The following is a 27,929-nucleotide window of genomic DNA, read 5'->3' as shown; positions in this document are numbered from 1 at the left end:
AGCTCTGATAATCTTATTAATACATCCTCATTTTCTAATGGGATCATGTTCATTGCCTATGAGCCAAGACGCTCTGTAGTCACTATATATATATATATATATCTATATATATATATATATATATATATATATAGATATATATATATATATAGATATATATATATATATATAAAGGAATTATGTATACAAGTTTGATGAAACAAAATAAAACTAAAATATGGTTTGCAATTGCTTTGCTATACAGTAGCTTTTGTGCTTTACATATTTGTTTGACTATTCTGTCCTGTGTATCCTTATATACATTTTATTTTTCTTCCCTTTTTTTTGTGATATAACAGGTTTGAATCCTTTGTTGCAGAAGATGTCCCAGTAATTGCTCAGCTGTGAGTGAAACACGCTCTTCACCGCTGGAATTTTTATTTGTGGACATAGCATTTCCAGTAAGTACGGTTTTCTTCATTTATGTCGTATCTTTTGATCATCTTGTGCAGTCTCCTTATAATGCACCGTCCATTGTTTAAATTTGGTATTGTAGCTGCAGCAATGTTTTCACAAGATGTGTTTTTCAAAGGATTCTGAAAATCTTTTTATTTTCTTTCAAAAAAATGTACACAGCTACATTCCTAACTTTTCCAAATGAAGAATGTTTTCATAAAATATTTATTGGGTCTAGATTGTTAAAGAGACGGTGATCCTTTTATATAGGTTAATTATTTAATTAAAATTCACATTGTATAAACAACAGGCATAATTCACATCTCTGTACTTTAACCTTCCTAAGTAAATATTCCTTTTAAATGCTAAGTGGGTATTAGTCTCTCTGATATTACTTGACACTTCTGCATCCTAGTTTATGTTCTGTGAATTCAGGACAGAAATTCTGGTTTTAACAGTATAAAATTTAGAAGAAAATTGGGACTCACAGACCAGATTTGTTATACTTTCCTTTTGAGCTCAGTTGTTTGATGCAGCAGTCCAGATGATGTATGAATACAAGAAGGCTCTGCTGGTCATTTTGCTCATCATCTGACAGCTTTTCCTTGGTCCCAGTGATTAAGACAGGGCCATGGGAAATTGTAGAGATGATGAAATGACCCTTGGTTTGTTGTAGCCTTTCCAAGCTACCCCTCTTACAGTGTTGTAGTAGTCACCAGTGGACTTGTGAATTCAGAGTCATACAAACTGTGGCAATTCCATGCGTTCGTACAAATCTCAGATAACCTGTTGTTTCACCTGTTGAAACAAACAAGAACAAATGTCAAAATCTCCAACATTTTGTAAAGGTTTGTTTGCCATGGTTTGAGCCAGTGCCTGCCCAGGCGAATACTTTGCCACTGCTACTCCGGTATTATGTTCCTTACTAGAGGCAACTGCTTTCAAAAGTCTATCTTCTATAATTGTGGGGACATGATTTTTAACAAAGGTCAAAATGAATGGCAACAGCAGATTTTGGTCACTGGTGGCTTAAATCAGTTTAACACAGCAAGGTTGTAGGCTACTCAGTGGTCATTGCATAATTCTGGCTGTGTGTGCTTAAAATTAATTGTGTTTTAGCTTGAAAATTTAAGACAGACACTATAGTGAATGCTCTTTTACTAAATCACATTTAAAAGGAGACATAGTTTCAATTGTTGTACATTGATCAGCTAGGAAAATGTTGGGTGTAATCAATGTTACTGTATTTTGGCTTTTATACTATAAACCCTTCTACTGTAAGATCTGTGGTATTTCAAAAGCACCCTAAATTGGAAAACATGGGGACACAAGAAGTTTTGCATATTGGTATATTCTCATAAAAACTCAAAAAAAATATTTGTAACATTAAAAAGAAGGCTAACGTTTCTTGATTTAAAAGATGGATTTTCATATAAATCTGGCCATTCGAAAGTTTTTGTCTCTGGACGCACATTTTAATTAAATAGATGGGAAAGTTTGAAATAAGGTTAGTAGAAATATATATATAACAGTCAAATTCCTCCACCTATTTTTCACCCAAACCACCACAGTGAACCCTAGATGTCACTGGACCAATTTTTGTAGAGATCCATATTATTATAGTTTTAACTAAACAGCTCACTGGATTAAAAATGGGTAGTTTTGCCTACTAAGGACCATATGTTGTCCTATTATACATTTTAAATGTAAATGTTGGTTAAAATAGATAGTATCGCGGCACCTGCTGAAATTAGCACTACTCACTTAAACGCTTTGTTTACTTAATTTGTTTTTCATGTGGAAATACCACACTGTTTAAAAGAAGTGCTCAGGCATGCATGCAAACAAATAGAGAAGTTTCATGCTACAGGAGATTTGCAGTCTTTGTAAAGGAGAAGTAACAGATGCTTAAGGATTTCATAAATTACAGAATTAAGTATGCACTATACTAGAACATTGGGGAATTTGTAGACTAACTCTGTGATTTGAATTACGTTTCACCTGAACAATTCACACAGTGATAATGTGGTGAGTAAAAAAAAAAAATGTTTTGTGGGCTGTAATTATTATTGGTTTATTTGGTCAGAGAATGCCAAGTTGATACTATCCATCTTGTCATATTCAGTAGCAAGTTTAACGGGCTAATGCAGCCCTTCTTTAGAATTAAATTTGTTAGTGTCGCATAAAAACATTAAAAAAAATCTTGTGATTTTGTGTTTCGAGCATCACACATTTTTGCTTGACAGTCTAGTGTCTGTCTTGAAATCAACTCAACAAGGGGCTAGGTTTAGCATATTCCCCAATAGTAAGAAAACCTGTGGGTGTTTAGCTAACCAGTCCTAGTTTGCAGGAAGCATTGTCATGTAAACCGCACCTGTTTTTTTCATTAGTTTTTTTCAAACAGACCTAAAGCCAGCACATATTTAATGTATGGTTAATAACGGTATAATAGCATGTGCCATTTTGGTTTTACATTAAATTAATTTTCTTTTACTAGATTGATTTGACCAAAAACATAGGTTCTATGCCTTTATATCCAACTGCCAGCAATTGAAGGTAGGAAGTGCAGATGGAGATTTTCCTTTTTTCTTTTTTTTGTACTGTTCATGCAGAGCAGACCTTGAAACTGTGTGCATATGTATGTTTGGCCATATATTTAAATTACTTTAGGGTGGAAACACTAATGGATAGAAAGTTCCATTTAACAACAGACATTTGTCTTGGCAGTCTTGGTAATAATGAGTTTCGGCATTAAATCACCCACGCTGTTTTAAAAGCATGAGCTGCCTTACTTCTGTTTGTTTGATCTGAAGGTTGGGGGCAATCCTGTTGGTGAAAGGATTTTATTTTGGGATCAAAGGTATCATTACTCACAGATGGTAGCCTTAGAATTGGTACTCAACTTCTAGGAACAATACAGAAAAGAACATTCTAGTTGAGACTAAACTTACTTGCATAAGAAACGTGACATTTAGTTGATTCTACGTAGAAAGGCATTTGTTCTAGATAACAATTATCATCAGAAAATTGTTATTAATATCAGCATATTCTGGTTCGTTTTATATTGAATGGAATGCCCCTCTTTAATATGCAGGATATTAGATATACTGAACATATACAAGTACACTTTGCACTCAAATTCATGACCTTGGAGTTTAATAAATAATCTCAGACTGGCAGCATCCTGATAAATATTTGGGTCCCTAAAAAACAGAGAGAGACTAGTGGAACTGATATGGGACAGAAGGGTTTGTGAGACAATAGAAGTGCATTCTTCTAATCTGAAGAAAGTTGTCACTATCATCTGTTTGCATTGGTTTTATATTCAAGATTATTTTGTATAATTTAAGCAATGAAATTGGACTTCTACAATTCTACATCATTTTCTATATTATACATAGATTAAACAACCCCTGGAGATCGTTTTCATTGTTCCCAGAAGGATTGCAGGCCAGAACATTAGTGTCAACAAACCATGTCTCTTCTTCATCACTTAAACTTGGCTTCCATCTACAGACACCCCTGCTGTTCCTAATACGTTTTAGCAACATCGGGGAAAGATAAGGAGTTAGAGTGGTTATCCTTCTCTCATCCCATATTCAATCTGTTCGCAATCTCTCATCCACTTCCTTCAAGAGCATTCTGTCCATCATTTCTCTCTGCCTTACGCAGGTATAGCTGCCACTTACATATTCACCCAGTCAAGGATCACATATTCTCAACCATTCTAATGCTTGACTTTTTTACTTTCTCTCCGTGGCTATTCCTACACTGACTCTTGGTTACTAACAAAGTTATTGACAACCACCTTCTACCTCCTACATTGGCCTTTGACTATGCCATACACTGTGATGCCCACTCTATTGACCTGGTCTTCCATCACGTCTGCACCGCCTCTAAACAAACTTATTATAATGAGAAGATCCTGCCTCAGATCACTGCAATTGTCTCGCTCGGCAAACCGTATTTTGTTTCATCTCCAGGCCCCTCTACCATCAAACGTCCCATTAAAATATCTGATGTCTTTTTAGGAGCCTCTAATTTTATTGTTTAAATAACCAAAGAAAATAAGAAAATGTTTCTACCTTACACTACTAGTTGTTGCCCAGAGTATAATGAGACTGAGACATACAGGCCTTTAAATTCTACAATCCCTGTGCAATGACATTGTCTGGACATGATGTCATTGTTTATGAACTGCAGGGCCGTGAGGGAACAGCAAAGAATGGAGTCCTCAGATATCTGAGACGAGAGCTGATAGAGTGCATCACAAAACAGCTGATCAGATTTCACAAAAACAGGTAGCAATGAAGGTGTTTTATTAATAAGCAAAATAATATTATGGGCATGATTGTCTAATTTAAATCACAGTGGAGACTACTATGAAAAACTGTATATGGAGACACTGCTAAAAGTCATTGAGGTTCATAGTTTGAATAGTCTGGTGCATTGTTCTGTGCATCAGAATTCCTTTTTTATACATGATACCATGATGGTAAATTAAGCTATAATTATAGTAAACATGAAGTATATATTACATATTACACATATTAATGTATGGTGTACTATATTACATGACATTTATTTACATAGCACTAGCAGATTCCATAGTACAGAAGGAAGAGAGGGCCCTATTCTTGTAAGCGTAAAATCTAGTTGGTGGTTGAGGGTGGAAGTGAAACAGTAGGACAGGATTGCTTGGAGAAGGATGAGTTGATTAAAACAAGGATGATATGTAGAGGTTGTTGATGTTGCAGATTGCATGATTATGATGCTGTTTCAAAGTGTTAGGAGGAAAGGTTGTATGCTTCTCAGAAAAGGTGGGTTTTTAAGAGAGCTTTTGAAAATAGCATACTAAGGAGGAACTCTGACAAAACGGGGTAGAGAATTGCAGAGAAGCTTTACAACACAAATGTGGGAAGAGATAGAAGACATAAGTCATGGGAGCAAGAAAGAAGGCAGTTAGGGGTGTATTTGGATACAAGGGTAGAGATGTAGGGGGTGTAGAAAAAAAAGTCTGACCTGGTTTATAAGTACATTAAAATATATTAGCATCTCTTACCCTTGATAAAGATATTTTTACAATTGTTTTACAATATTTCTTATAGGAATTCATCTGTAACCCCCCCCCCAGATATTATAATAATATTGTGGCAATTCATATACCAGCTGCAATACACATTATTATCGCTAAGGTTAGTCCCATATTGGTCTTTAGCACCCTATTATTTCAAAGACAGTTTAAAGTTTATGTTGTTTATGTTCAGATTGTTCATAAGAAAATCCATTGTCACACAATGTCGCACTAAACCATAAATCTGCATCACTTAAATACAGAATATTGCTGAATGATGTGTCACTTAATTGGAATGGAAATGCATCTATGGTGTTAATAAAATTTATTAAGTGGAAAGGTAAAACCGTATTTTATCTAATGAACAAGAATACATGTTATATACAAACAGAAAACCAATAACCATTTTAAGGTCCCCCTTAATTCATAATGCACCTTAATTATAAATATGGCACTCTGCTTCCCTTATATGCCACTCTGCCTCCTGATATGCTTTATGCCCCCAGATATGCCACTCTGACCATCAGGTATGCCACTATGACCCCCACGATATGCCACTCTGCACCCCTAGATATGCCACTCTGCACCCCTAGATATGCCGCTCTGCTCCCCTAGATATGCCACCCTTCCTCCTGATATGCTTTATGCCCTCAGATATGTCACTCTGCTCCCCTAGATATGCTTTATGCCCCCCGATATGACACTTTGCCCCACCCCCTCGACATACCAATCCATCCCCAGACTCCCTGGTGTCTGCTGCAGCTCGCCACTTCCATCGGGGCTTCTATGCGTTCTATGCGTTCACCGGCTGCCAGAGAGAAGGATACAGGTCCCCTGCAGCGCTGTGGAGGATACTCATCTCTGGCAGCCGGTGAACGTCTGTGCGATGAGCGGGGGTTGTCTGTATCGCGCAGACATCAACCGGCTGCCAGAGAGGAGGATCCAGGGGGGACCTGCTGCGGGGGATCTGGATCCTAACCCTGCTGCAGTAGCAGGGCTAAATTAAAAAGAAACACCTGCCAACTGCATGTTCCGGGCGTCGGGTGGTACGAATTGAGCATCCCTGCGCTAAACCCCGATTATAGGCCACACCCCCACTTTAAAGACTTAAAGTGTGGGGGTGTGTGGCCTATAATCGGGCCAATATGGTAATAAATCAGTCCTGTGTCAGTCCTGAGGATGCTGTAAAAATATTTTTTAAACATTGATTATACCCTTTTTATAAAGAAATTACCTTTAGCGATTTGAGCAGGCAGATTTATTGCAGACGTACTAAAAAGGGAAAAATTTGCTTATAGATACCTACTTGAAAACGAATGCACTTTGATACAAAACAATCATGCAAACGCCAACCATAAAACAGTTAAAACTCAGTGTTGCTCAAATCATAGTACCAGGCAGTTTTTTTTCATGGAAAACCAGACACTTTTTGTTCTAACACTTTTGGTACAATCATGGTCTGTAAATCAAGTTCTCTGTAAAATATGTTTTTACAGGAAGCAGCATCCATCACAAATAGCATGTTGCGTCGTACATCTCAACTAACCTATGTTCCTTGTAGTGTCTACACTCTTGACATATAAGATGGAATACCCTATTGCTATGCAGTCAGCTCTTGGATTTAGAAGTATACATTTCAAAGGGTGCAACATATCGCAAATACACTCATTCATGGGACCTGAATAATGGACATTTGAGGTTTATATCATACAGAAACAATATATTTTCCTTCCCAGAACTATCATTTCTGCATATTAGCATTATACCATGCTGATAGTAAATTATCTTAAAAAAGAAAAACAAAGGCAGGCTGTGAAACAGCACCATAACTTTCATAGGGGAAGAGGGACAGCTGCTCCAGGTACTGCAAGGTGATGGGTGATCTTCAGGTGCCCATGCACAATCTTCCAGAAGCAGATGTGATCTCAGCAAGAGGTGCAACCTCTGTGCCCTGGCCTCTGGTTACGATTTCAATGTCATAAGGACTCTGTATATGTTAATTTGTGGTTTATAGCCACCTATTAAATACTGTTGTGCAAATCTAATACGTTTGACACTTCAGTTATCTGAGTGTATAATATACACATATGACCAAAAGTATATGGACAGCTGACATAACATCTATATAAGCTTGTTGGACATCCCATTCCAAAACTATGGGCATTAATATAAAGTCTTCATTCTACCAGGCACAGTTGTTGGATGAGAAGGCCTCGCTCATAATCGGAATTTTAATGAAAGTGTTCAATAGAGTTAAGGTCAGGGCTGTGTGTGTATGCCACTCAAGGTCTTCCACACTCATGTCTTTGTGGATCTTGCTTTGTGCACAAGGGTTACAGTCATCCTGGAATGGGAAAGGGCCTTCTCGAAACTGGTGCCAAAAAGTTGGATACATACAATCGTCTAAAATCTTTTCACGTGCCGTAGCATAGAAACATAGAATTTGATGGCAGATAAGAACCATAGAGCTCATCTAGTCTGCTCATTTATCCTGTTGTAAGAGATTTAAACCATTCTCAACCATTGCCTATCCATTTAACTATTCTGACATCCAAAGATAGCAATTTATTATAAGTTTATTATAAGTTTTCTGTGGTTGAATACCTTACTAAAATCTAGAGAGGCTTTATGAACAGCCAGGGGCAGGCTGGGGCAGAGGGGCCGCGCCAGGCCGTGTTTAATGCGGGGCAAAAACCTGCAGCAACCGCGGTGGGCCGGCCAGTCCGTGGGCCAGCACACCAAGATGCCATTGCAAAAGACATGCCGGCCGCTTCAAAAACTTTGAACACGCAACGCTCAAGGGGGGCTCACAAGGAACAGTTCCTTGTCGTAACAGCTAGAAGAGCTTTGGAGAGCAGTCTGTAGAGAAGAAAAGCAGCAAAAAAGTAAAAAGTTGATAGGTGGAAGGGGACCCATATTCAAAGGGGACTTCCTTGGGACAACAATTAAATACAAAAAGGGTGTGGCTGGATGTATAAGTACATAATAGGGTGGTTGGGGCATCACATAAATCAATACACACAGAGGGGTGGGTGGCTGGGGGCAATACACATGGGTACATTAACCAGTACAAAAGGGGGCATCAATACATAAGGGGGGGGCTGGCTGGGGGCATTACATAAATCAATACACAAGGGCGTTGGGGCATAAATGCACATGGAGCAATACACAAGGGTGTGGGGGGAATACATTTAAACCATAGTGGGGCTTAGCTAGGGCATCAATACACAAGGGGCGGAATACACAAAAAACAAACCAGTGTGGAAAGCATTTTTTTTTACTTTGTGTAGATTAACCCGTACTGATGCGGGTTTCAGTGTGACAGAGCCTGTACTGGTGTGTGTCGGTGTGGCAGAGCCTGTCCTAGTATGTCTTTTGGGTGTGAGTGTGGCAGCGCCTGTCCTGCTGTATGTGTTTGGTGTGTCGGTGTTGCAGAGCCTGTCCTGGTGTGTGTGTTTGGTATGTCGGTGTAGCAGCGCATGTCTTGCTGTGTGTGTTTGGTGTGTCGGTGTGGCAGAGCCTGTCCTGGTGTGTGTGTTTGTTGTGTCAGTGTGGCAGAGCCTGTCCTGGTGTGTGTGTCTGGGTGACAGTGTTGCAGAGCCTGTACTGGTGTCAGGGCAGGCTGTTTGGGGACAAAGTTGGCTGTAATTTGTTTGTGTAATCTGGGTGCTTTGTGGGCAGTGTGGATGCCAGGGCTGGCCTTTGGGGTGTGCAACCTGTTATCTATGCCTGTTATTTAGGGGTTTTTATCTATACCTTTAATGCTGAGTTTACATGTTACATAGTTACATAGGTCTTTTTTCAACCGTATGAACTAAGTCCATCAAGTTCAACCCTTCTACCTAACCTTCCTATACTTGATCAAAAAGAAGGCAAAAAAACCCCTAATTAAGCTACTTTGAATTCTGCCATCATGGGGAAAAAAATTCCAGTTGATTTATACCTGCAAATCTGGGTTTGTGTGTTATTCTGTTGATCTGTATCTGCTACGCTATGTTTCCATACATTGTTTATGTATACCTGCAAATACAGGGTTTGTATGTCTTATTCAGTTGATCTATAAATGCAAGTGCTGTTTACATGAGTTGTTTATTTGATCTATACCTGAACTACAGAGAGGAAGGAAAAGAGAGGTATGGCTTAGTGAATGAGGGGACAAAGGGACTCTGGGGATGATTACAGGGGAGAGGACCTCTCAAAGTCACGCTAGGGTCAGAAGGAGGGAAGACTGCACTGACTCTCGCAGTCTTCCCCTAATATGCAGTCAGTGTGGCAAATATTTTTTTTGGTTCGGGAGCGGAGGGAGTGGTAGGGAGCGTGGAGCGGGACCCAAGGAAATGCTTGCATATGGTCCAATTCTTCAATATTTAAAAAAAATGGTTTTGTTACAAGGATTAGCTGTTTTTTCCTATATTTAATGTATTAAACGTACTATATTTTTTTACCAGTGTTTCAAGTTATACCGTATTTGTTTGATTATAAGACGACCCCCCAAAATCTGAAAATAGGAAAAATGTTTTACCAGTAAATGTTAATTCATGTAAACTATGTAAAGTATTTTTTTAATAAAAGCTATGATTGAGAAAAATATTTTGTTTTTAATTCCTTTTATTTTCCAACCTGCCCCCCAGTTATGCACATTAAAGGGGGTTAAAAGGCATATCACAGAGCACTCTGCCTACAGAAATGCCTTATGTCCCCCATTAAACACCCCCCCAAAAAAAAAAAAAACTTACCGGTGCTTCTGACTCCCGTTGTGTTGTCCGGGCAGTGTGTAGACATCTACGCCATTCGCGTAGGCAACTTCCGCTGCAGCCAGAAGGAGGTGCGGTTAGCAGCGGGGGTTGTCTGTGTCCATGGCGCAGACCTTCCCCGGCTGTCAGAGAATTCCCCGGTGAGGGGAACTCTGATCTCAGTGAGAGGAAAAGTAAAGGTTTTGTGTTATTTACTCTAATTTGCATATTTTATAAAAATTAAAAAAACATTAGTGGCACTAAATTGTGGCTTCCTACATCCCGTGTATGATGACTTTTTTTTCGTGTACTGATGAACTCCCAATCCCATCACATTACATCAATATGCGTTAGAAAATCAGGAAAAGATGAGCATGGATGGTGGGCTGATTCGGTGCCACAATGAGCCACTTGACTAGACTTGCCCCCCCAGGCCTTAGGCTGCCAGCCCTCCCCTGTGAACAGCTCCTCTCTGGTCTATTTGTTACCCAGTCAAAAAAAACACAAAATGAGGTTAGTTTGAGAGGATCTCCCTGTAGTAAACCCCATGTAAAATATTATATCCCTGCTACCATTATTTGTGCAGTGGTACTAGATTTGACAACTTCTAGTCTTCTGGAACTACTCCTGCCGTTAGTGACTGGTTAAATAAGTCCACCAAAGTTTTTTTTCCAGGGCACTCTGAAGCTTTTCTAATAACTTTGGGTTATCTCATCAGGTCCCATAGATTTGCCCGTTTTTACATTGGAGAGTTCAAGTAGAACTTATTTATCTGTAAACGCACCTGTTTTACATGTCACCCTATTTCTCTTTGCTAACAAACACCTTCATCTTCACTGAAAAGAAAGGGCCTAAGCCAAACCCTAAAAAACTACCTCAGGCCATTATCCTTCCCCCACCAAACTTTACAGTACAATTTATATATTGACGTGTGATTAGTCCAGAATCCAGTGGCAGTGTTCACCATTCCAGCTTACTCCTAGCTAGCATTGCGCATAGTGATCTTTGACTTGTGTGTAGCTGCTCAGCAATGGAAACTTATTTCATGAAGCTACATAGTGCTTGTGATGTTTCTTTGAAAGGCAATTAGGAGCTCTGTACTGAGTGCTTCTACAGAGGACAGCCTGGCTCGGCAAGTGTGCATGGTCTACTTTTGTTACTCCTAGATGCTTCCACTTCACAATAACAACACTTTATTGGTGGACTGGGGCAGATCTAGCAAGAAGTATGAAATTATTTGTGGCAAAGGTTGCATTCTATGATGTTGTCTCTGAGCTCTTTAGTACATGCCATTTTACTACAGTATGTACTTGATTTTATAAATTTGCCAACAATGGGTGTGGCTGAAACACCTAAACTCAATGATTATAAGGGGTGTCCACATACTTTTAGTTGCATAGTGTAGCATAGCTGAAAATGCCTCCTTGTTTCTTTTGCATCTCTGACTCTGCCATCCATAATTTTAACTCATAATCAACAGTATTTTAAAGGTGCTGTTACAACTATTCTAATAAGTCAGCATTAGAATCATTCCTTGTGATGTTAAGTGCCAAACCCTTCAATCATGATACATTTTGCCCTATTCATAGTTATTCCTGGGAACACTTGATTACCCCATGATACAAAAACAGGCACTGAAAGGTTGCTGCCATGAAATTGTGAAATAACTTTTAAGTCTTTTTAAAGTTTAATTGCTAATAGTATTTTTCTCTGTCTAGGAGATCATAGATTTTAAAAGAATTGTACAAGTTTTAAAAAACGAAAAATAATATATTAAATATGTTGTCTCTGTAAGTCAAGTTGTTATGTTACATATTACTTGTGTCCTTTCCACCCATTGTACAGCACAACAGAATTTGATGGCGCTATATAAAACAATAAATAATAATAATAATGAGGGGTCAAGTATAGCCATGTATTGTGGCCTAGGCTAGAGAGTCAGGTCTTGGGGGCTAGCAGCTGGCCTGCTACCAAACCGGTGACAAATTGCTCTCTTGGTCGAGCCAGCTCCCCAGTGTGCAAAACAGCGGTCACAGAGGGGGAGGCCAGAAGAGATTCTCTTGGTCAGAACCAGGGAAGCGCCAAAAGATACATCACTGATCAAGTATGTTCTGGAGTTTTTTTCCCCCACAAAGATTCTGGAGAAAAGCAGTGATGGTCAATGAACTAGTGGTTTATAGATAATAATATCAAAGAATCCATCCAAGATTAAATCTGAAAATGGAATAAGTAAACATGTGAGCATTCTACTTTTAAAATGTTGTACATGCTGTACATCTTCCCAAACATTAAAAATGAATTGCACTGGTTTAATAATTAAGCAGTTGCTTTTTAATACTGTTTGCAGAAATTTTCAAATTATATGCTACATCTGATTTACAAATTACCGTATTTGCTCGATTATAAGACGACCCTGATTATAAGACGACCCCCCAAAATCTGAATATTAACTTAGGAAAAAAAGAAAAAGCCTGAATATAAGACGACCCTAAAGGAAAAAAGTTTTACCAGTAAATGTTAATTCATGTAAACTATTTTTTTTAATAAAAGCTATGATTGAGAAAAATATTTTTTTTTTGTTTTTATTTCTTGTATTTTCCAACCTGTCCCCCAGTTACGCACATCTGCCCCCAGGCTTGCCACACCAATATGGCACTGTGGCCCATGATATGCCTTTTAACCCTCTATATGCCACTGTGCCCCATGGTATGCCTTTTGACCCCCTATGTGCCACTCTGCCTCCAGAAATGCCTTATACCCCTATATCCCATTCTGGCATTTAGGGGGTTAAAATGCATATTATGGGGCAGAGTGGCATATAGGGAGGTATAAGGCATTCCAGGAGGCAGAGTGGCATTAAGGGAGTTAAAAGGCATTATATAGAGCACTCTGCCTCCAGAAATGGCTTATACCCCTATATGCCACTCTGGCATTTTGGGGGTTAAAAGGCATATTATGGGGCAGAGTGGCATATAGGGAGGTATAAGGCATTTCAGGAGGCAGAGTGCACTATTAAATGCCCCCTTAACGCCACTCTGCCTCCTGAAATGCCTTATACCTCCCTATATGCCACTCTGCCCCATAATATGCCTTTTAACCCCCTAAGTGCCAGAGTGGCATATAGGGGTGTAAGGCATTCCAGAAATGCCCTACACACACACACACACACACACACACTTACTTACTTACCGGTGCTTCCAATTTCCTGCTGTATTGCCGGGGCAGCGGGTTGACGTCTCATTCCGCGGCAGCCGGAAGGAGGTGGAGTTGGCAGCGGGGGTTTGTATGCGTCCGTCGCAAATACCTTCCCCGGCTGTCAGAGATCAGGAACTCTTGAACTCTGATCTCTGACAGTCGGGGAAGGTATTTGTGACGGACGCATACAAACCCCCGCTGCCAACTTCACCTCCGGAAGCACCGGTAAGTGTGTGTGTGTGTGTGGGGGGGCGACGACAGGAGGATCCAGGTCCCCTGCAGCGGTGCGGGGGATCTGGATCTTAGTCTCCTAATCAGACCTCTATTTGAGGTCTGATTAGAAGACGACCCCGATTATAAGACGAGGGGTATTTTTCAGAGCATTTGCTCTGAAAAAAACCTCGTCTTATAATCGAGCAAATACGGTATGTAAAAAGCAAAATGTTTTTTTTTCTAACAAAATGTTATTTTATAGACTAACACTATCCAACATGCACCTCTAAAGTTCACATATAATACTAACAATATTTGAATGACTAGTGCAGATTTTTAAAAAACAATGTAGTCCTCAAGACTGTATTTGTACGGTATTTTTAATGCATGTTGGAAGCTATTTAGCATGGAATCTTTTACATTTACTGCATTAAAATAAGAGCTTACATTGTTAATGGAGACTCCCCTGGCTGTTTCTAGCGAAATCAGGAGGTATGTAAAAATGTTCCACAACCCTATCACTAATTTTATTGAAGCAGCAGATAAGTGTTCAGATAACATGCATGTGTCTGGTTGCAGCAACTCCACACAACTGAAAGGGAGTTTACACGCCAGAATATGAACTCTACTGAGCAAAGGCATGAAGCATGTTGTGGTGTGCTCCCTGCTTTCAAGTAGAGGCAGCCGGGGGCCGTAACGATCGCTTCCAAGGCACGTGATTTGGAACACATAAATAAATGCTTTATGAAAAATAAACTAACCATTTAAATAAACATACCTAATTTTATATGTTCCTTTTTTATAATTGTTTTTAAAGTGACTGGTGCACCATTTTAATGCCACAAAATATGATTTGCCATTTTTATATATATACATAGCTTAATGAATTGCTTTGGTTATTTACTTAGACTGACCAAGCAGCTAAAAAAGAGGAATGATGTGCAGCTGTTTGGGATCATAAAAATGGCTTAGGTTTGGTACAAAAGTCCATCCATTTATCAGGGCCTGATTAATGTAAGCTGTGGCCAGTAAGTGGCCATGGAAATCATGTCATGTATTGTGAATTATGATTGATATTTGCACTTGGAAGAAGATCTAATATACAGTGATAATTCTTTGCCAGCACTGGGAAGAGAAATGACAAAGATAAACTGCTTCCACAATGCAAAGCAAAAGCATTCATATTTCATACTCTAGATATATTCAAATATGCTGTAGGATTACCACCATCAGTGCTTCATATGGCAGTTCTCTGTATTGGAATGGAAAAAGAAGCGGAGCCATCATTTCCATCTTCAGTGAAGACATTTTGCTGGCTGCATAATATATTTTGATGATACATTGAGAGACATGTGAAGTGATTTGTGCCGCCAAAGAGAAAAACAGAATTGAGGTATATGCATATGCAAGTTACTAACAAATTGAGCTTGATTCAGTTTTGCTAAAAAAAAATAAAAAAAAAAGATTTCTGAAATCAATACCATCAAAAAAACATTTTAAGATTTGAAAGTATTTTTGGTATCAAGTTTCCCTAGTTATTCATGTCAACTGCATTTCTTACTAAAGAATGGTTTATGGAAAAGGATCAGGAGTTGGAACATGCCAAGGTAGCTGAAAGAAGCTGCAAATCAATTATAAATTAAATAACCGGGATAAATGAAAAGGCTACCTAATTAGATTGTTACCAGATAATGTAGGGACACCTCTGCAATAACATGAAGACAAGGTTTCTTTTCATCCTCTTTCCTCTTGTCCAGCCACATATCCTCTCTATTCTCATCTCACTCTGTTTAACCCATCCACTGCCTACAATAACTCACACCTTGAAACTCTGCCTCTCTACAATATCCACCCTATCCTCCTTTAAGCAGGCTACTATAATGTTTATCTTAACCCCCCCCCCCCCGCACTCCACCAATCCATCAAACTTCCTCTTATCTCCGATCTTCTTGAATGAATACACACCATTAAGCATGTTTCTCAATTCCAACTTTACTTGTCTCTCTTCAATCTGGATTCCATCATCAACATTCTATTGAGGCCATTCTTACTAAAGTGACCAATGATTTACCTATTGTTTAAGCCAAGACCCAGTACTATATGTTAATCCTTTTGGACCTTCCTTCTGCCTTTGGCACTGTGGACCAACCTCCTCTCCTTCAACCTTGGTCTCCAGGACACTGCTCATTCCCATTTTACATCCTTTCTGAACGCACCTTCAGACTCAGTTCTAGGAACCTTTCTGTTCTCACATTTCGCTACCTTAATTGGCAAACGAATTTCATGCTTTTGCTTTCAGTACTACTTGTATGCCGATGATACTTAGATTGTGCCACTAATTGCCTTGCCTCCAGGGCCGGCCTTTGGGGTGTGCGACCTGTGCGACCGCACAGGGCGCCACACTCCAGGGGGCGCCGCCGCCGGGTCCTCCCCCGCCGCCGCCACGGGGTCCTCCTCCTCCGCCGCTGCTGCTGCCGCCACGGGGTCCTCCGCCGCCGCCGCCGCCGCCACAGGGTCCTCCTCCCCCGCGCCCTCTGCACCTAAATGAAAACATTGTTGGTTTTTTTTGTTGTTGGTTTTTTTTAACTTTAATTAACAACCTCCTTGTTAAATAAAGTTTTTTTTTAACTTTATTTAACATGGAGGATGTTAAATAAAGTTAAAAAAACCAACAACAAAAAAAAAACAACAATGTTTTCATTTATGTCCCGGGCAGGGGCGCCGAGCAGTTGCTCGTGAAGTTCTCAGCAACCGCTCGACGCCCCTTACTCTCCGTCGCGGTGCCGGCGCTCAACATGAAATGCCGGCAGGACTCCTCAAGGTAAGTTTGAAGGGGCAGAGGGGGGGTAGTTTGAAGGGGCAGAGGGGAGTAGTTTGAAGGGGCGGGGGGGTAGTTTGAAGGGGCGGGGGGGTAGTTTGAAGGCACAGGGGGGGTAGTTTGAAGGGGCAGAGGGGGGGGGGCGCCAGAGGAGTAGTTCGCACAGGGCGCCGGAACACCTAAGGCCGGCTCTGCTTGCCTCTGTTTATAACTGGTCTGCACGATTCCCAAAACTCAGTCTGTAAAACTGAACTTATTTTTCCTATCTCCAATACTAAGTTAGTTTATGAAATGTTATCACTGACAGATATTCCACAGTTAACTGTAAGTGGTATAATTAAAAAGCAGAAGTGTTTATGAACAGCAGCAATGTAAAGGCAACGTAAAGTCACCTTACTGTACATATTGCATAAAAGTCACCAATGTTCTGCTGATTCCATAGCTAAAGAGTTCGAAACTTCCCCTGGAATTAATATCCACACAAAAACTGTGCAGCTGTAGCTTCATGGAATGAGTTTCCATGGCCAAGCAGCTGCATGCAAGCCTCGCATAATCAAGCACAATGCCAAGGGTTGGATCGAGTGGTGTAAAACATGCCACCACTGGACTCTGGAGCAGTTGAAACGTGTTCTGTAGCGTTACTAATCGTGCTTCTCCGCCAATCTGATGAGCTAATCTGGATTTGGCAGATGCCTGGAGACCGTTACCTGTCTGACTGCATTGTGCCAACTGTAAAGTGTGGTGCAGGAGAGATAATGGTATGAGTCTGTTTTTTTAGAGGTTGGGCTAGGTCCCTTACTTCTAGTGAAAGGACATCTTAATGCATACCGAGACATTTTGAACAATGCTGTGCTTCCAACTTTGTGGGAACAGTTTGGGGATGGCCCTTTTTTATTCCAGCATTACTGTGCTCCAGTGTACAAAGCAAGGTCAATAAACAGCCTCAATGCGAGCAAGTCCTCCTGGTCCATCATGCCTGACCTCACAAATTCTCTACTGGACGAATGGGCAAAAAAAATCTTCCAGTCATGTGTAAACAGCAGGTAAATCATGGTTTCTACTTACATTAACATTTCAGATTCAACTACGACTTTCACCAAATGTCACAGGAACAAGTGCTCTCTTTACCTCTCTTATATTTAAGAATCAGCTCTGGAATATAGTTTAAGTGGAGAGAAAAAAACAAGTTGTGTTTCATGTTGTAAAATTATCCTATGTTATTTATGTGCAAAATGATTTTTTTGCTTTTACTTGACTTTTTACAGTGTTATTTTAGTAACCCTCGGTACTAATTTAAAATAAGCAGTTAATACATTATACATATCTCACTTTTGAAGACTTTGTTTATTATCCTTGGGTTCCTTATGTTGTAATTACTTATGTCAAATTATCTCTTGATTTTAGAGTCTTCTTTGTGAGAATAATTTAATAACCTTTACGGTAATCGTTGTGACTAAATTACGTATAGCTTTACAGGCCTCTCACACTTTGAAGAGGTTAATGAGTCTTTAGTACTGTTATTTTTGATATTTTTAATGCTAAATACATTAATTACAGGCAGCGGGTGCCCTTAGATTTTCTTTCAATCAAAAAAGTTTCTTATTTTTATTAACTCCAATATAATGAATATTTACAACCTCAGTTGCCATCTTATCTGACAACCTTCTATAACTCTTTTGATATGTATGCACATAAGAAAGGCGATTAAAATATTAACTACTTAATAACGGTGTTTGCACCACAATTATTCAAGCCAAATATACAAACTGGCAAGGATTTATAAGCTCACCACCATTCTGATGAGTTCTGTTGAGGTTTGGCTTTCAAGTTTGTGGTTTCATATACAAGAAAGATTTCAAATTCTTATTTGGTAAATAATCTTCTTTAACTCATAGGAACTAATAGTATCCTCCTCTAAAAGGAGGCCAAATGTTGTAGTAGTTTTATGATATCCTTTTGTAATCGAATTACATAAATTCAAAGTGTCCAGGAAGCCACCAGTTACACAAAAAGAGAAGTAAAAGACCTTAAGAGATCTGGCTATAGACTATACAATTACAGATTGTATAGCTCTGTTTTTAAATTGCTCCCACTGTGCTGGCAGTGGATGCTAGAAAGAAAAATAAACTATAAGTGTGTTAATTATTAATTATTTTGTTAGTTTCCTCCTATTTTATTCTTTGTGTTTTTGTCTTTGCCCTGCTTCACCCTGAACTGGAATGCTGAAACTTACCTCCATGTAGACGCATAGCACTCACCTCAGGCGCAGCTGCGAAGGGGTGCACAGTGGCCCTATCAGGAGCTGCAGCCTCCAGGACTGGTTAGGGAGATCCAACATTAAGGCTGTCATCCAAATGCATTGGAAACACTGGGCAGTTGCCCAGGGGCCAAGCGTTCTAGGGGCCTCGTGGTGAATCACATTGCTGCCCTCCCCTGGGCCAGGAGATCACAATCCCCTTAACCGGCCCAACATTAGGGAGCGCAAGGTCTGTCACCTCAGACCTCAGGTGCCATGCTTCCTAATCACTACGCGCCGGCAAATGATGCACAGCCCCGGGATATGACGTCACTCCGGTGCTCTGCATCAATAGCCGACGCATAATGTTGAGGGAGCACTAAAGCAGAGGCCTGGAGTGACAGAACTTGCGCTCCCATGACAGGATGGAAGATGATGGAAGATGATAAAAGTAAGAGAGAAAAGGCGAAAGGGGTGAAAGGGCTGTGTATATGTGTGTGTATGGGCAGTATGTGTGTGTGTATGGGCAGTGTATGTGTGTGTAAGGGTAGTCTGTGTGTGTAAGGGCAGTGTAGGTATTTTTGTGTTTGTAAACTGGTGTGTGTATAAATGTGTGTATGGACAGGCTTGTATAAGGGCAGTGTATATGTATATATGTGTGTTTATGGGCACATGTGTATAAAGGCAGTGTATGTGTGTAAGGGCAGTGTATGTGTATATGTGTGTTTATGGACAGTTGTGTGTATGGGCAGTGTAAATATAGCTGGAGGGCACAATTTTCCATTCTTGCCTCAGACGCAGAAGGTGTTAGCTACGGCGCTGTTTGCTAGCAACCTCCCCTCACACCGAGAAAAAAAATCCAATACATTTTAATTTCTGTTGCTATATCTTTAAATTTCAAAGGTTGTATGGAGGGAGGTTCAGGAAATGGTATGAAGCTTGTAAAAAGGGTAGAACATAATTAGGGAGCAACTTTGAAAAAAAAAAGGAAGATCACAAAAGTGGGTGATTGAAAAGACGTATCACTTTGATCATTCATTTATATGCTTTGGACTCTCTTTTTCTAGTATTTCTTTGCATCATGTTTTTAATTATTGTTTTAAGTACAAATATATAACAAGCATAAGTCACAGCTCATGCACAGTTAGTCTACAGCTGATGTTTTGAATGTTTTATTAGCATGACATTACTCATAGCCACTCTAGATCATGTCACTGTACATTACCTTCAATATATTTGCAAAATTTGTATTGCATTTGTCAAATTATTTTATGAAATGTACATCATACAAAAACAGAGACTTGGCACAAAGTTTTCTTTCAAATGCCAAACACGCTGACAACATATTCATGTATGGAAGTAAATGTGATTTAAAATGCACTCTTTGCAAAAGAAAAAAAATCTTAACAGGTGTATGAGTCTGGGGGGAAATTATTATTTTCTTTTGGATATTTATTTTATGGCAAAATAACAACTTTCAAGAAGTAAACCAATGAATAATAAACATGGAGGTACATTTGAAGTCCAATAAGTAGAGGCGTGGCCAAAACATCCCACAAAGCTGCAAAAAAAATCCTGCCTCCCTATAAGTACAGGAAGAAATGTAGGTAAAGTTTTGCTAGAACTTCCCATAAAGGAGAACATTTCCAGTGAAGTGAAAACTCATGCTTAACTTCATCTTAATTAGGCATCAAATTGAAAAAAATGCAACAACCGTACAGGAAGTACCCTCAGTGATCATAAGAAACAATGATTGCTTCCCATTTGTACACACATTGCAATCTAGAAAAAACAAAAAACAAATATTGTGCAGGGGCCCTGGTAGAATCGATAGAGGGGTAAATTCAAGAAAGGGGGAGTTGTGGTTTTAAATCCTTCGATTCACTATACATAATAAAGACACAACAATGGCAATCTTCTACAATGCATAATTCAATGAGTATAATCTTACTGGTTTATCTACACATTATACAGGGCCAACTAAGTGTTTCCTGCAGTAGAACTCACAGGGGTTGGACTGTCAATATGCCAACTCTCCTACCAACTCTCCCTTAAGTGAACAGACCTCTTTGATTTCATATAAAATGACCCCAGCTCTTAACTTTTCTTTATTAATGAAGTTGTGACCTTTTGGTAGCCCTTAGGCCTTTGAACTCAGTGACACACTTCAGAGAGTCTTGACAGGTGCCTAAGGCTTAGCAAATGGTATTAAAGTTGAGTTGTGGATATCATTATATACCTAATGATCTTTCATTTCCTTTTTATTCCCTGCAACACAACTTAATTATATGTCATCCCAAGATATGGCAAAGATCAATTCCATAGCGATGACCTGACCAATGCAACCAAGTTACAGTACCAAATACCTATAGCTGTAAAAACAGCCTTAGGAAACAAGTAGAATAAAAATGGTGCCCTTTTTGACTGCGTAGAGAGGCAGCAAAACGATCCAGCTCAAAAATACGTAGAAACAATAAGGGAAATGCTAGGTACTGAAGCTCACAGAACACCAAGCACAGATCAGCAGGAACCATACCCTTTTAAATGTTCCCGGGGTTTCTGGTCGGCAGTGATGTCACCAGGGGACGTGCCTGAGCGGCTTCTACTTTTGCTGCTGGCGTGCATGCATCTGCAGCTTCAGCCAGCACAGAGCCACGGGAGGCATTCTAGCGAGGTGCTGCATGCTTTAGTGCCTGTCTGACTGGAGTCAAGAATAAGCACCTGGAAATAATAATAGGAGCCAGAATGCCTGAATGTTGGTTACACAGATAATAATGTGATATAAGTTCATTTTCAAGGAAAACAGTATTTTTTTAAATGTTGAATTAATGAATACATTTTACCTCTTTTACCTTTTTTCTGTCTCTTTGGGTGTGGAATTGACCAAATATTATAGTTAATGTCATATATTTGATCCAATGTTCATCCTGACAGATTTCTTTCCCCACTGGTGCACCTTTGTTTTCCTAGTTGATCTTGTGTATGTGGGAACTACCGTATTTCCCCAAGTATAGGATGCTCCGCCATTTTTGGGGGCCAATATTAAAAAAAATATATATATATATATATATATATATATATATATATATATATATTACATAAAGTTATTGTACTGGCTGCCTAAGCATTATATGAGTATGATTGATGTTGGCTGCTAGCAACTGTTAGCAATCACACTCCTATCATGCTCAGGCAGCCAGTACATGCACATCACTTTCAGCCTCCGTGTGCCCCCTACACACGGATCCATGCATACATACATACATACGATTTACTCCCCAACCTTACCTGAACTGCAGATCTTCTGCTGCTGCTCGCCGACTTCCGTGGGGGCCACTGTTTGACTCTGCCTTGCTCGACGCGGCTGCACAGGAACAGGAACTATATAATAAAAAAAATCATACAAAATTAAAAAACCTTACATCCCATTGCCCTAGCATAACATCTACATGTTCTCTGGTGCTGGGAAAGTATGGAAAATCTATATAAATTAGGTATTTCTGAAATCAGGACACCTGAATTGATAAACACGGAGGGGATTTTCCATCACTTTACCTAATTTTGTGAGGATTCAGAGGGAAAATTTAAAAAATATTAGGTTTTTTTTCTAATTTTCGCTAGTTTTTACTAAATTTCTTATTCTAAATTTTCAGCTAATCATCCAACTATGGTATCAAAAGAAAGCTCTATCTCTCCTTGAAAAAACAATATATAGTTTACATGGGTACACTATTCACAGGAAAAGAGAATAATCGCTAAACCGACATACCGCAAAAATGGCAAAATTGCTCTGGGACTTGAGGTACCAAGAACACCTGGGATTGAAGGGGTTAAAGCAGAATATGTTTGTGTATTTTCTGAGGAAAACAGCAACGGGTTAATCAACAAAGATATTTTTTCACAGAATTCTTTACCCATATTTACCAAAGGTGCCAATATTAGTGGAGGACACTGTATGTCATGGAAGCTGCTTCAGTGCTTGTGTTATTACACTGATATATAGAGACAGACAAAGGCATAACGCACATACATAAATACAGACTTATTATTATTTTTTTTAAAGCTCCATCATATTCTGCAACACTGTAAAATAATGTAAAATGATGCAAGTAGTGCATAACATGACATTATGACAAGCACAACCTCATGCATCCCTACAGATGCATCCCCACATAGACACACACAAATGCACCTGCATGCGCACTGTTCCTACCTATCTCTCTTCCTGCAGGTTGGTGGCTGGGGGATCCAAACACACCATGATTCTTGCCTTTTCCTTAAAGCAAAGAGCCATGCAGCTTCCACTTACTGACTTAAAAAATTAGCTTCTTACATGTTGATTATGTCACATGATAGGAAGCAGGAAGTCTGTCTCTGCAAATACACCTGCAGCAGGAGAGGGCCTTCATGTACCAAGTGGGTCGTCTTCTGAGCTCCCACATCACCCAGCAAAAGTAGTACAGCATGCATTCTCTGCAGTTCAAGTACATACATAAATTATAGGCCTGAAAGTCGACCTATACTAAAATAGAACAAAATAATTTTGCTTAGAATTAATGTTTCTTATACAATGTGTGTTCCACAGCTGAACAATGACCCAATTTATGTTTAAGAACACCTAATTACAGTAACACTCCACATACATATTTTTGTGTTTTAAAAGGGCCACATACTTTACATATCTTTAGGGTAATGAGGGGGTGAAATAACTTTCCATACAATGAGTAGGCTAAGTTATATTCTACCCAGAATCTATAAGTGCTAAATACCATAAGGTATACTGTTCTTTAGATATATAAATAGGTCAAGATTTAGAGTTGAAGTGCTCAAAAGGCAAGCAAGAGGTCAAGTTATCCAACAGGGATGCTGAAGCACAGGAAGGAGGGTAGGTCTGAAAACTGGAGCAAAGGGAGCAAAGGGACCAAAGCTCCGGAACACTGATGTGATGAAGAAGAAGTCTGGTAGGTATCTACTCCTCCTCCAACACGTTACTACTCTAGTCTATGGTTTCAGGCCTACTTCATAACCAAGGTGCTGTGCAGCAGGCAGCTGATGAAGGGGACACCTGACTGTCAGGTAAGGGCCAGTGGGGCCTAACAAAGGTTTTCAGTGGTTGTGTCTTGCTTGAGAATTGGTGTAGCATATGTGTGGCGTAAATAGGAATGAGGTAGGCAAATATTAAGATGCTGATCTTTAGCGTCTACCAAGAATATGACAATGCTTAGTTTGCTTCATGGAGAATCAGACTTTGTATGCAAATATATTCTGTCTGTGAGCACAGTGGGTTATATTTTCTGTATTCTTATTGTTTAGAATATTTATGTGTACCGTTTAATTTACATTTTCAGAATAACTATTTCAATGTGATTCTTTTGCTGGGTTGCTTTTATTTGCTTTCTGATTAATGATATGCTTTCATGGCATTTTATAAAACTCAAGAGCTACTCATTATTACCTTTCCAATAAAGCAAATCTGTCATAAATATCTGGGATTAGCTTTTAAAATGTTAATTGTCGCACTTTTTCAAAGAAAACGATGGCACAAGGTTATACTCTAAGCAAAATCTCTCAAAAAGGCAAAATATGTTTGTTGAAAAAAGCAGCAGAGCGTAATCCCATTCAGAATTTACATAACAGGCACTTTCTTTTTCTGGTTCTAAGATGAGAAATATAGGATGCTTATTATCCATGGAGCTGTGTTGGAGTATATATTATTTTACAAATAAACAAATCAGGATTCAAATGAAATTTGTAACATCTCAATAAGATTACCAGAGGCATTTCAGACAAGTGACAAACTATTTACAGTAAATGTAAGTTTAATAGATATAAATATACCAATATCAGACAACAATTTGGACTGAAAGCAATAAAGAAATAATTAACGCATGACCTTTGTTACTTTGAGTACTACAGGGTAGAGGACCACATTGGGATGTGGTCCTGTGGGTCCCACGGGACCTGCCAAAAAACTTGGCCGCAGGGCTCTACTACAGGGTGGAAACCTGCAACAGGTAAACCGATTCTACATGGTAACATATAGATCATATAGATCAAGCACTAGTCAGTCATATCCAGCCCCAAGACTGATTTCCCCTCTATATTGGCAAAAAAAGAATATAGTCATAAGATCGATACCGTCTCATATTAGAAAAATGAACCTTGGCTGGCAGGCACTAGCAGATGATTAGCATGGCATTTGGGTACAGGTGCTATACAGATCATACATATGAGTCCCTGGGGTGGAGCAATTGGACAGCAGGGTGGGCCAATACTCCATTCCCCCATTCTGTGGAAAATCCATGCCAGCTTTTCCAAGGGGTTAGAGGTCTGCAGGATCCGGTCCGGGATTACTATGGGACCTGCATAAAGTATAGGTGCTGGGCATTAAAAACCCCTGGAGCTTGATGATCAGAGAGACTGTTGGGGAAGAAGAAGTTCCCCAATGCTCCCAGGGCAAGGAGAGGACCTGAAGAAGGGGTGGAAGGGGACCATATTCAAAGGGGAGATCTGCCTTAGGACAGCAATTAAATACAAAAACGGGTTGGCTGTGGGGTATAAGTACACAACAGGGTGGTTGGGGCATCACATAAATCAATACACAAAGAGGGGTTGGTGGCTAGGCCAATACACATGGGTACATTAACCAGTACAAAAGGGGACATCAATACACAAGGGAGGGCGGCTGGCTGGGGATATCACATAAATCAATACACAAGGGTTTTGGGGCATAAATGCAATTGGGGCAATACACAAAGGTGTGGGGGAAAACATTAAAACCAAAGGGTGGCCTGGCTGGGGCATCAATACACAAGGGGCGGAACACACAAAAAACAAACCAGTGTGAAAAGCATTTTATACTTTGTGTAGATTAACCCGTACTGATGCGGGTGTCAGTGTGGCAGAGCCTGTCCTAGTGGGTGTGTCTGGGTGTCGGTGTGGCAGAGTCTGTCCTGGTGTGTGTGTGTGTCTGGGTGTCGGTGTGGCAGAGCCTGTCGTGGTATGTGTGTCTTGGTGTCGGTGTGACGGAGCCTGTCCTGGTGTGTGTTTGGGTATCGATGTGGCAGAGCCTACCCTGGTGTGTGTTTGGGTTTCAGTGCCTGTCCTGGTGTGTGTGTCTGGGTGTTTGTGTCACAGTCTGTCCAGGTGTGTGTGTGTCTTGGTGTCGGTGTGTCAGAGCCTGCCCTGGTGTGTCTGGGTGTCAGAGCCTGCCCTGGTGTGTGTGTGTGGGGGGGGGGGTGTCAGTGTGGCAGAGCCTGTCCTGGTGTGTATGTCTGGGTGTCGGTGTGACAGAGTCTGCCCTGGTGTGTGTTTGGGTATCTATGTGGCAGAGCCTACCCTGGTGTGTGTGTTTGGGTTTCAGTGCCTGTCCTGGTGTGTGTGTCTGGGTGTTTGTGTCAGAGTCTGTCCAGGTGTGTGTGTCTGGGTGTCTGTGTCAGAGCCTGTCCTGGTGTGTGTGTCTGGGTGTCAGAGCCTGTCCTGGTGTGTGTGTGTGTGTGTGTGGGTGCCGGTGTGGCAGAGCCTGTCCTGGTGTGTGTGTGTGTGTTTGGGTGCTGGTGTGGCAGAGCCTGTCCTGATATGTATGTGTGTGTGTTTGGGTGCTGGTGTGGCAGAGCCTGTCCTGGTGTGTGTGTTTGGGTGTCGTTGTGGCAGAGCCTGTCCTGATGTGTGTGTTTGGGTGTCGGTGTGGCAGAGCCTGTCCCGGTGTGTGTGTTTGGGTGTCGGTGTGGCAGAGCCTGTCCTGGTGTGTGGCTCACTCTGGACTGTTTGTGTAATCTGGGTGCTGGTCAGGTTCTATGTGGGCAGTGTGGATGCCAGGGCTGGCCTTTGGGGTGTGCAACCTGTGATCTATGCCTGTAATTTAGGGGGTTTTATCTATGCTGAGTTTACATGTGATTTCCAGTTGATTTATACTTGCAAAACTGGGTTTGTGTGTTATTCTGTTGATCTGTATCTGCTAGGCTATGTTTCCATACATTATTTTTGTATACCTGCAAATACAGGGTTTGTATGACTATACATGCAAGTGCTGTTTACATGTGTTGTTTATTTGATCTCTATCTGAACTACAGAGAGGAAAGAAAAGATTTTAAAAAAGTTTGTTACAACGATTAGCTGTTTTTTCCTATATTTAATGTATTAAATGTACATTATTTTTACTTGTTTTTCAAGTTATATATTATTGTACTTGTTTGCAAAAAAAGAGTTGAGGAGAAGGTGGGGTAGGGGATAGTGAGGTATCTGATTGTGAAACATGTCCTTTTTGTGTGTGTATTTAGTCATCTGTTTCCTGGCACTTTATTTTCTGTAGGAATAAATTGAACAAATGTAATTTTTACTTATCCAGAGATAAAACGCCCTCCTGAATTTGTGGTCGCTTTAGAGGACAAAACTTTCTAGGTCCAGAAATCAGTGAGAGGAAAAGTAAAGGCTTAGTTTTATTTACTCTATTTAAATTTGCATATTTTATTAAAAAGGATTAGTGGCAGTAAATTGTGGCTTCAGGTATCACATGTATGATGACTTTTTTTAGTGTACTGTAGGGCTGAAACAACTAATCGATAAAATCGATAATAATCGATAATGAAAATCGTTGTCAATGAATTTCATCATCTATTAATCGGATCGATTTTTATCGATTATAAAAAGAGGTTTTTTTCAGAGCAAATGCTCTGAAAAACTCCTCTCCTTATATAATCCGACCTCAAACAGAGATCGGATTATAACACCGGAATCCAGATCCCCCGCGACGCTGCAGGGGACCTGGATTCCCCTCACTGTCGGCCGGTCTCTCACTTCCGTCTCTCTCCCCCTCCCATCTGCCTCCTCCCCCTCCCATACACTGCTCTGCCTCTCTACCCGGCACCGTTACTGACAGGCACTTTCCCTGCAGCTTCATAGCCTCAGTGTAAGTGAAGGTGAGTAACGGAGTCTGTCTGTGCGATGCAGACCCCCACCGGCTGACAGAGAATCATCCTCTCTGATAGCCGGTGAGGGTCTGCATCGCACAGACAGACTCCGTCACTGCCCTTCACTTACACTGTGGCTTCTATGAAGCTGCAGTGAAAGTGCCTTCAGTAACGGAGCCGGGTAGAGAGGCAGAGCGGTGTATGGGAGGGGGGAGGAGTCAGAGGGGTGTATGGGAGCCACCCTCCAATACACCACTCTGGCTCCTCCCCCTCTCATACGCCACTCTGCCTCTCTACCCGGCTCCCTGGTGTCTTG

At 40.3% G+C, this 27,929-nt stretch overlaps 1 protein-coding gene across 1 annotated transcript in view; it reads left to right on the top strand.

Annotated features, from left to right (window-relative positions):
- Positions 1-27,929, top strand: part of LOC128491322 (teneurin-2-like) — a 240,059-nt gene that overhangs the window by 109,523 nt on the left and 102,607 nt on the right. Inside the window, exon 2 of the mRNA XM_053463638.1 lies at positions 359-440. The gene's annotated coding sequence lies outside the window, so the exon portion shown is untranslated. The remainder of the gene's footprint in view (positions 1-358; positions 441-27,929) is intronic.

The sequence above is a fragment of the Spea bombifrons genome, chromosome 4 (assembly GCF_027358695.1).
Source record: "Spea bombifrons isolate aSpeBom1 chromosome 4, aSpeBom1.2.pri, whole genome shotgun sequence".
NCBI classification, from domain to species: Eukaryota; Metazoa; Chordata; class Amphibia; order Anura; family Pelobatidae; genus Spea; species Spea bombifrons.
The sequence above is the reverse complement of the archived record's forward strand: the minus strand, read 5'-3'. Positions and strand labels throughout refer to the sequence as shown.